General features: G+C 38.2%; 1 non-coding gene across 1 annotated transcript; it reads left to right on the top strand.

The window, feature by feature from the left end:
* The first annotated feature begins 681 nt into the window (after positions 1–681).
* LOC120105202 lies at positions 682–787 on the top strand. The gene has a single exon (XR_005507569.1). It is a non-coding gene; the product is annotated as a small nucleolar RNA R71 (small nucleolar RNA).
* Positions 788–7,950: the final 7,163 nt, after the last annotated feature.

Here is a 7,950-nt window from a genome sequence, read left to right as displayed (position 1 = left end):
TAGGATTTCAAAAAACCTTGGCTTGAACCCGGTTCATAACTCAGCCTCGCGTGAAAATCGTGCTCGAGTCGACTCCCGCAATTCTGCGAGTCGACTCGGCCACAGTCCACAGAAAAAGCCTCTCTGTCTGCCTGTGGGAGTTGACTCCTGGAGTTCTCGAGTCGACTCCAATACTGGGGAGTCGACTCCTATAGATCTGGAGTCGACTCCAAGACTGTGCCAAGTCTGCCTGCGTGCTAGAGTCGACTCCAAGTCGACTCCGGACCTTGCTGAAATTTTTTCTTTGCTGATTCAACTCTGAATCTTTTCGAACTCTTTCCGGCTTGTCTTCCCTTGATCCTCCACCACCATAGTGCACATAGGGGTCTTGAAAAAAGGGAATGGATCAGGCTCCACAACCCAACAATCAGTTGGTCAATCTTATGGGACAATGCATCTACCTTGCTAGACAGGTCCATAGAATGACTTATTTCACAAATGGTCCCTTTTCTTTGAGAATTCGGGGATGCTTGACGAGAACATGAAGCATGGTGGAGGGAGTTTTCATTAAGATTTTCAAATAGTTGCCATGCTTCATGCTCATTTCGAAGCATGAAAGTCCCCCCGCATGCAGCATCGATCATCTGACGGTTTCGTTCCGTCAAACCGTCATAGAAACATTGCACTAGCTGCCACTTAGGTATTTGATGATGAGGGCATTTACGGATTAGGTCCCTAAATCTCTCCCAAGTTTCATGAAATTCTTCTCCCTCGGTTTGGGAGAAGCTTGTAATGGCACGTCTAAACTGGTTCGTTCTTCCTATAGGAAAGTATTTTTTAAGAAATTCTTGTTGCATTTGATCCCAAGAACGAATTGAGTTAGCTTCTAAAGAATTCCGCCATTGTTTGGCTCTATCTTTAAGGGAGAAGGGGAATAACCTAAGTTTCAGGGCATCATCAGTGAAGTTCTGAATCTTGACAGTGGTGCAAATCTCAAGAAATTCATCTAAATGTTTGTATGGATCTTCGTTGGTGAGCCCATAAAAAGATGGGAGCATTTGGATCACACTAGACTTTATTTCATATTGTACAGCTGCTACCTCAGGTAATCGAATGCAAGATGGGGAAGTGTAAATAGTGGGAGTAAAGTACTCCCTCAGGAGTTTGGGTTGTTCTTCAGCCATCTTAAGAGGTGGGGATGATCCTAATGTTTTGATCTTAGCTCGAATGTTTCTAAGGGTTCGTTCTATTTCAGGGTCAAAAGGTAATAGGTTTTGTACTCTAGAACGACTACCGTGCATACACTAGTACTCGATCAATCAAGCATGCAAAGAGAGAAAAGCATATCAATCCTAGTCTTTGTCCTAAAATCACTAGACAGCTCCTAACTGGTTTGAAGAGGGCACCTAAGCCTCCAATCCGGTCTAATGAACCGAGTTGACCAGGTAAGCTCCCTGGTAAGTGGAGGGGTCACGATGCGTTCGCAAAGGTCCCACTTAAAACCCACTTGCCTCGAACAGATGAACTGTCTCCCTTATAGGGACAAAGCTTGCCTAGACATCAACTAAGCCACAGAGTGAAATTGGTGCAACCTTCGGTGATCTTCGTCCTATTGAGCTCGAATGTCCCTAGGAGCCAACGTCTAATTGATTTTAATTAAAGTGACACTATGTGAGATTGAGTTCACCTAAGTTAGGCAAGAATCCGGTGATGAAATCCGGCTCTTATCTTATTGGGGTGATTGCCCTTACTATGTGCGGATTAATTTGTGTATGTGTATCAAGCATACATTCACACTTTTGCTAAAATTAAAATCAAACAATCACCACAAAATTTCAAGGTAATAATTAATTTAAATAAGAAAGGTTTAGAGGTTACCAAAGGAAATTTTCCCAGCAATTTAATTTTTTTTAGCAAACCTCCAAAGCATTCCTTTTTGATAGCCCAGCAGTTCTCTTTTTAATCATCCCAGATTTTTTCCTTCGATTCCTGATCAAATAAGATCAAAAGAAAATTTTTAAAAAAAAATTAGTAGACGAGAAAAAAAAAGATAAGAAAAGTAACAATAATAGAAAATAATTTTTATATATATATATATATTTTTGTAAGTTTTTTTTAATTAATTAATTTTTTTTTTAATGATAGGAAAAATAACTATGCTAGCAATCCCCGGCAACGGCGCCAAAAATTGATCGGTTCTTTTCAATTTCAAAAATAAACCACGCAATAGCACGTATCCTGTAGGATAGTGATTACGGGTGTCGGTCCACAGGGATTGGAGGATAAGTTATTTTTCTTTTAAAAACAAATCAAGAAGAAGAATTTGCTAACTTGATTTAACTAAATTAATCTATGAGTACGAATTGAAATTTATCAAAGTAGATGGATCTAGGGTTTGGAATCCACCGCGTAGCATGGTATTAGGGATTGTGTTCTTAATTTTTATCTTTTGGAGAGGCATGCAAATTGGCTACAAGCCTTTTAAAATAAAAACATAAAGAGTTTTAGGAAAATCCATCTTCGGTATAGCATGAAGTGTCTACCTAAGTATGCTAATCTAGGGTGCAGCACACCTCATCTTCCTAGGCATGGATCATCTTAGACTACTTTAGCAAACATGAATAATAAATAGCATGCTCAAAGTTTAAACATAATAAAAGGATTTTTTATTGATAATAAGAATTTAAACAAGCTCCAAAATAATAAAGAAAATAAGAACTATAATGCCCTGTAACATTGCTAGGGCTTCATCCAGCCCTAGACTAGACGTTTAGCCGAGCATGGCTTCCGGACGACCTCCCGTCTTCAAATGAAATTGATCAACTCCCATTATTCCCAAAATATCAAAACTATTCTCTTTCCCCCTCCTTTCTCTCTTTTTTTTATTTCTTTTTCTCTTCTTCTCTCTCGGCTGGATTCTTCTTTTTCACCGAAACAGGGGGTCTCCCCTGTTTTCTTCTCCACCGAGCCCCCATCACCACCCCGCCCCCCAGCTCCTTATATAGATCCCCTCATCATATCAGGCAGCAAGCACGTGGAGAGGAGGGGAAAACGGACGCGATCTGTGAGGTGGATGCTTGGGATTTCAAATCCGAAAGAGAGCTGGTCTGCCGGTGATGCGTGGGATGATTGCTCGCAGATGCTGGAATTGGGGAAGAGCTGCAGACGGGCGCCGATCCGGAAGGAGGACGGCGTGATTGCTGGGGTGCCGGTTCGATTGCAGACGGCCGGATCAGTGGAGCTGGGAGCCTGTCTCGGACGCTCGGAACGGTAGCGCGGAGGCGGGGATGCAGGCGGAGAAAAAGGCGGAGGAACGGGAGGCTGGCTGCACCGCGTGGAAGATTGCGTGCAGGGTCTCTCAGGCGACATCATCTCGGCCGTGATAGACTGCGGGGAGCGGGGGAAGAAGATGAACAGTGGGGTTTATATATTTTATTATTGTTATTTTTTTTAACACTGTTCATATGAACAGTGTTTTCACGGGACACTGTTCATATGAACAGTGAATCCAATAATTCTTTCCGAAATTATTTTTATTTATTTTATTACATTTATTATTTTTTTTTGTTTTAAATTTATAAATTTTATATGAAGGCAGGTAAGGAATTGGTTGGAAATTGGCTTTAGATTTGCGGTGGGTCATGATCGTTGAGTTGCTTGAACTTGTTTTCGAGCCCAATGTCTTCCAAATTTAATTATTGCTAAACTGCTTCAGATCGAACTCGACCAGTTAAGACTAGAAATAAGACCGTGACTCAATAAAAAGGGTTAATCAAACGTTTTCCTTAGCAGATTTAATTATAACTTTTGATCAAGCCAGGACCAAAATCCATTTAATTATAACCTTAGCTTGACTATAATTCTATCGGGTTACCAAACCGGGTCAACACAATCTCCTCCTTATATGTTTCCCTGTAATTTTCATGAAAGATTACAAACAAGAGAGAGACAAGTTCAGAGTCTGATTTAAGAAAAGAATTATTTGCTTTTTACCATATTTTAAATTTATTTCAATGATCATTCAATTTCATGGTAAAATACGTATTTATCAGTTTAAGAATATTGATAAGTGCTATGGAAAGATAACTAAATTATAGATTATCAAGCACTTATCAGTAGGAGCAAGAGTTGGCTCTGAACCACTATAAACCTTTCTGTGTTTGTATTGGATCTTGTTTCTTTCTCTCTCTTCACTCATTGCGTCTAGTGATCTAACTAATTTACTTGCAATAGATTTAGTTAATCACTTACCTTATTTTTAATTGGTCATAATTAATTAAAACCCAATTCACCCCCCCCCCCTCTTGGGTTGTCTCCTTGGGCAACAACCCCAGAAGGAGCCGACCCCAACTGCACATGAGTCGACCCCAAGGATATGTGCTCAAAAACCATGTCTCTGGAATCCCTGAGAGGGTCGACCCCAATGGAACTTGAGTTGACCCCACTGTAGCTTGGGTCGACTCCAAGAAAGGTTGAGTCGACCCCAGTAAAAATAGCTAAAAATGCAAGGTTCTGTGGTTCCTGAGAAGGCCGACCCCACTGTAGCAGGGGTCGACCCTAGTGAAGTTTGAGTCGACCCTAGTGTGAGTTGGGTCGACCCCAAGTCCAATGAATAGTAAGTTGAGTTGACCCCAAAAAAGTTTGGGTCGACCCTAGCACGGACAAGGGCATAACGGCTAGTTCTGCAGAAGTATTTTTTGACCTCCCAACGGCTAGTAATGGCTAGTTTTTCAAATCTAACCAATGGGAAGTGACTAATAGAAGTGGGAAAGTATTTAACTTGATACTATTCATCAGAGGAAGGATCTTTTGCCAAGAAATCAATAGCATATTCAAGAGAAAGCAAGTCCAAGTGCTCTTCATTAAGGTTCTTCATTCAAGTCTCGAAAAGAAGGTGGTTGACCAATTTCAACAGCTCCACCAATCCATTATGAAGTGAAGCAACCTTAGCAAAGAAGAGAAGAGGATCCTCAAAGCGGTAACTATTTTTCTCCTCTCTTCTATTAGTGTAAAATTGTTATATTTGCTCTTTTAGGAGTTTTAAACTCTTTCTTCTTTATTACTTTGTAAGGTTTGTTGGTGAGCCCGTAAAACTAACGGTAAAGATTTGTTGGTGAGCTCGCAAAACCAACATAAATTTTTGGTGATCCCGAAAAACCAAATTATAATGGTTTTTGGATTGTGAGCCCGTAAAACAATCCAACTGTAATTCGTGGGATTATAGTGAATTTCCAAGGGGACGCTTGGAGAGTGGACGTAGGTGCTTAGGAGAGCACCGAACCACTATACTTCGTGTGTGTTTGTATTGTATATTGTTCTAATTTCACAACATGCACTCAATTAATATTAATTAAACCACTCACTCATCAATTGATTTAATTAAAGGATTGAAAAATTTAGAAAAACCAATTCACCCCCCCCCCCTCTTGGCTTGTCACCTTAGGCAACAAGTGGGATCAGAGCAAGGTGCTCTCATAGTATTTGTTGATCTCACGATCAAGAGTCAAAGATCATGACAACCCAGGAAGGATGTTCTATGAGCGAGGGGCAATCCACAAATAGACCTCCTCTGTTTAATGGCACTAATTACACATATTGAAAAGCTAGGATGAGGATATTCATTCAAGCTCTAGATTATGACTGCGGAATATCATAACTAGAGGACCATACACATCCACAATTAGTATAGAGGGCACAATCATTCCTAAACCAAAAATGGATTGGAATGATAGTGATAGAAGACTAGCACAATTAAATATTAAAGCAATTAATGTACTTTACTGCTCACTAAATGTAAATGAATTTAATAGAATATCTACATGCATATCCGCGGAAGAAATTTGGGATAAACTAGAGGTCACACATAAAGGAACTAATCAGGTTAAAGAGTCAAAAATAAATATAACATAGGTATGAATTGTTTAAAATGAAATCCACAGAGTTCATAACTGAAATGTTCATTCGATTCACGGAAATCATAAATGGACTAAAGAGTTTAGGAAAGTCTTATACTAACTCTGAACTAGTGCAAAAAATTCTCAGGTCACTACCAAGAGTTTGGGATGCCAAGATAACAGAAATTCAAGAAGCAAAGGATCTCAATACACTACAATTCGAAGAACTTCTAGGATCACTCATGACCCATGAGTTGACCATGAAGCAAAATTCAGAAGAGGAGGTCAAGAAAAAGAAGACCATTGCCTTGAAGTCTACGACTCCAAAATAGAAAATTGAATCAGAGGAGTCTGATGATGAGGAGGATATGATGAAGAAGGAATGGCTATGCTCGCAAGAAAATTCAGAAAATTTATGAGAGGAAGAAGAAATTTCATAAAAGGAAGCCCTTCCTCAAAGGTAGTTCGAGCAAGGAAAAGGGAAAGGACAAGGAAAAAGAAAAAGAAATGCCAATTTGCTATGAATGTAACAAGCCCGGGCATTTCAAGATACATTGCCCGAAATTGAAATGGATGGCAAGAAAGCTTAAAAAGAGGAACCTCATGGTTGAAGGAGTAAAAGTGAGAAGTCGAGTTCGGAAGAGAAAGATCAACAAGAGACGATCCAAATCTGCTACATGGCTAATGACGATGAGGTAGATTCTGAACTTGAATGTGATCTTACAGTAGAAGAATTACATGATGCATTTTTAGAACTCATGGAAGAACACAAGAAGCTAATCAATAAAAATAAAGTTCTAAAAGATGAAAATCAATCTCTCATCAAAGAAAAGCTGAAACTATCTAATGACTATAAAACATTAATTAGAAAGTTCACTAATAAAACTGAAAGTCTAATTACTAAAAATTTTGAGCTAAAAGAAGATGCAGAAAAATACAAATCGTTAGTGAATAAGTTTACACTTAGCTGAACTAAATTAAATATGATTTTTGATAGTCAAAAAGCTGTATATGATAAAGCAGGGTTAGGATATAAAACAAATAGGAAGCAAAAATACTTAAAGAACATATTTATGAAAGCCAAAAATAAAAATATAACTTGTCATTGCTGCAATAAAGTAGGACACAAAGCATATGAATATAATTTCAGAAAGTTCAACTATAACAAATTGAGTGAAAAGAGTAAGCTAACATCCAAAAAAATTTGGGTTCCAAAAAGAACATCAAGTACTAACCCTAAAGGACCCAACATAGTTTGGATACCTAAAATACATTCTTGATTTTGATCGCAGGAGTGTCTTACAGCTAATAAGAGGGATAGACGATAGTATCTAAATAGCGGCTGTTCAAGATACATGACCGGTGACATAAAATAATTTGTCACTTTGGAATCTATGGAGGATGGAGTGGTAACCTATGGAGACAATGGAAAAGAACTTATCATTGGAAAGGATAAAATTTATATTACTCCATCCACTTTTATAGAAAATATTTTATTAGTTAATGGTCTGAAATACAACTTACTTAGCATAAGTCAATTTTGTGATAAAGGTCTTAAAGTCACATTTGAAGCCTCAGTGTGCATAATCACAAATTCTAAAGATAATGACAATGTACTTATGGGACATAGGCATGAAAATATTTATATGGTAGATCTTCATGACTTAGGCAAGAAAAATGGATTATGCTTAATCACTAATGAAGAAAGAAAAAGTGAAACAAGTTGGCTTTGGCACCGTAGACTAGGACATGCTAGTATGGACTTAATATCGAAACTAGTCAAAAAGGATTTGATAAAAGATGTGCCAAAATTGATTTTTGAAAAAGACAAAATCTGTGGACCATGCTCATTAGGAAAGCAAACAAAATCATCTTTCAAATCAAAGAATGTAGTATCAACCACTAGGCCTTTTGAACTCATACACATGGATCTATTTGGGCCTACTAGAATTGCAAATCTATGAGAAAAAAAGTATGGACTAGTTATAGTAGATGATTTCTCAAGATATACATGGATTTCATTTCTTGCACATAAGAATGAAGTATTTTCAGCATTCTTGAAGTATTATAAAAATAT

This window comes from Phoenix dactylifera, unplaced genomic scaffold (genome assembly GCF_009389715.1).
Source record: "Phoenix dactylifera cultivar Barhee BC4 unplaced genomic scaffold, palm_55x_up_171113_PBpolish2nd_filt_p 000226F, whole genome shotgun sequence".
Taxonomy (NCBI): Eukaryota; Viridiplantae; Streptophyta; class Magnoliopsida; order Arecales; family Arecaceae; genus Phoenix; species Phoenix dactylifera.
This window is presented reverse-complemented; position numbering and strand designations above follow the sequence as displayed.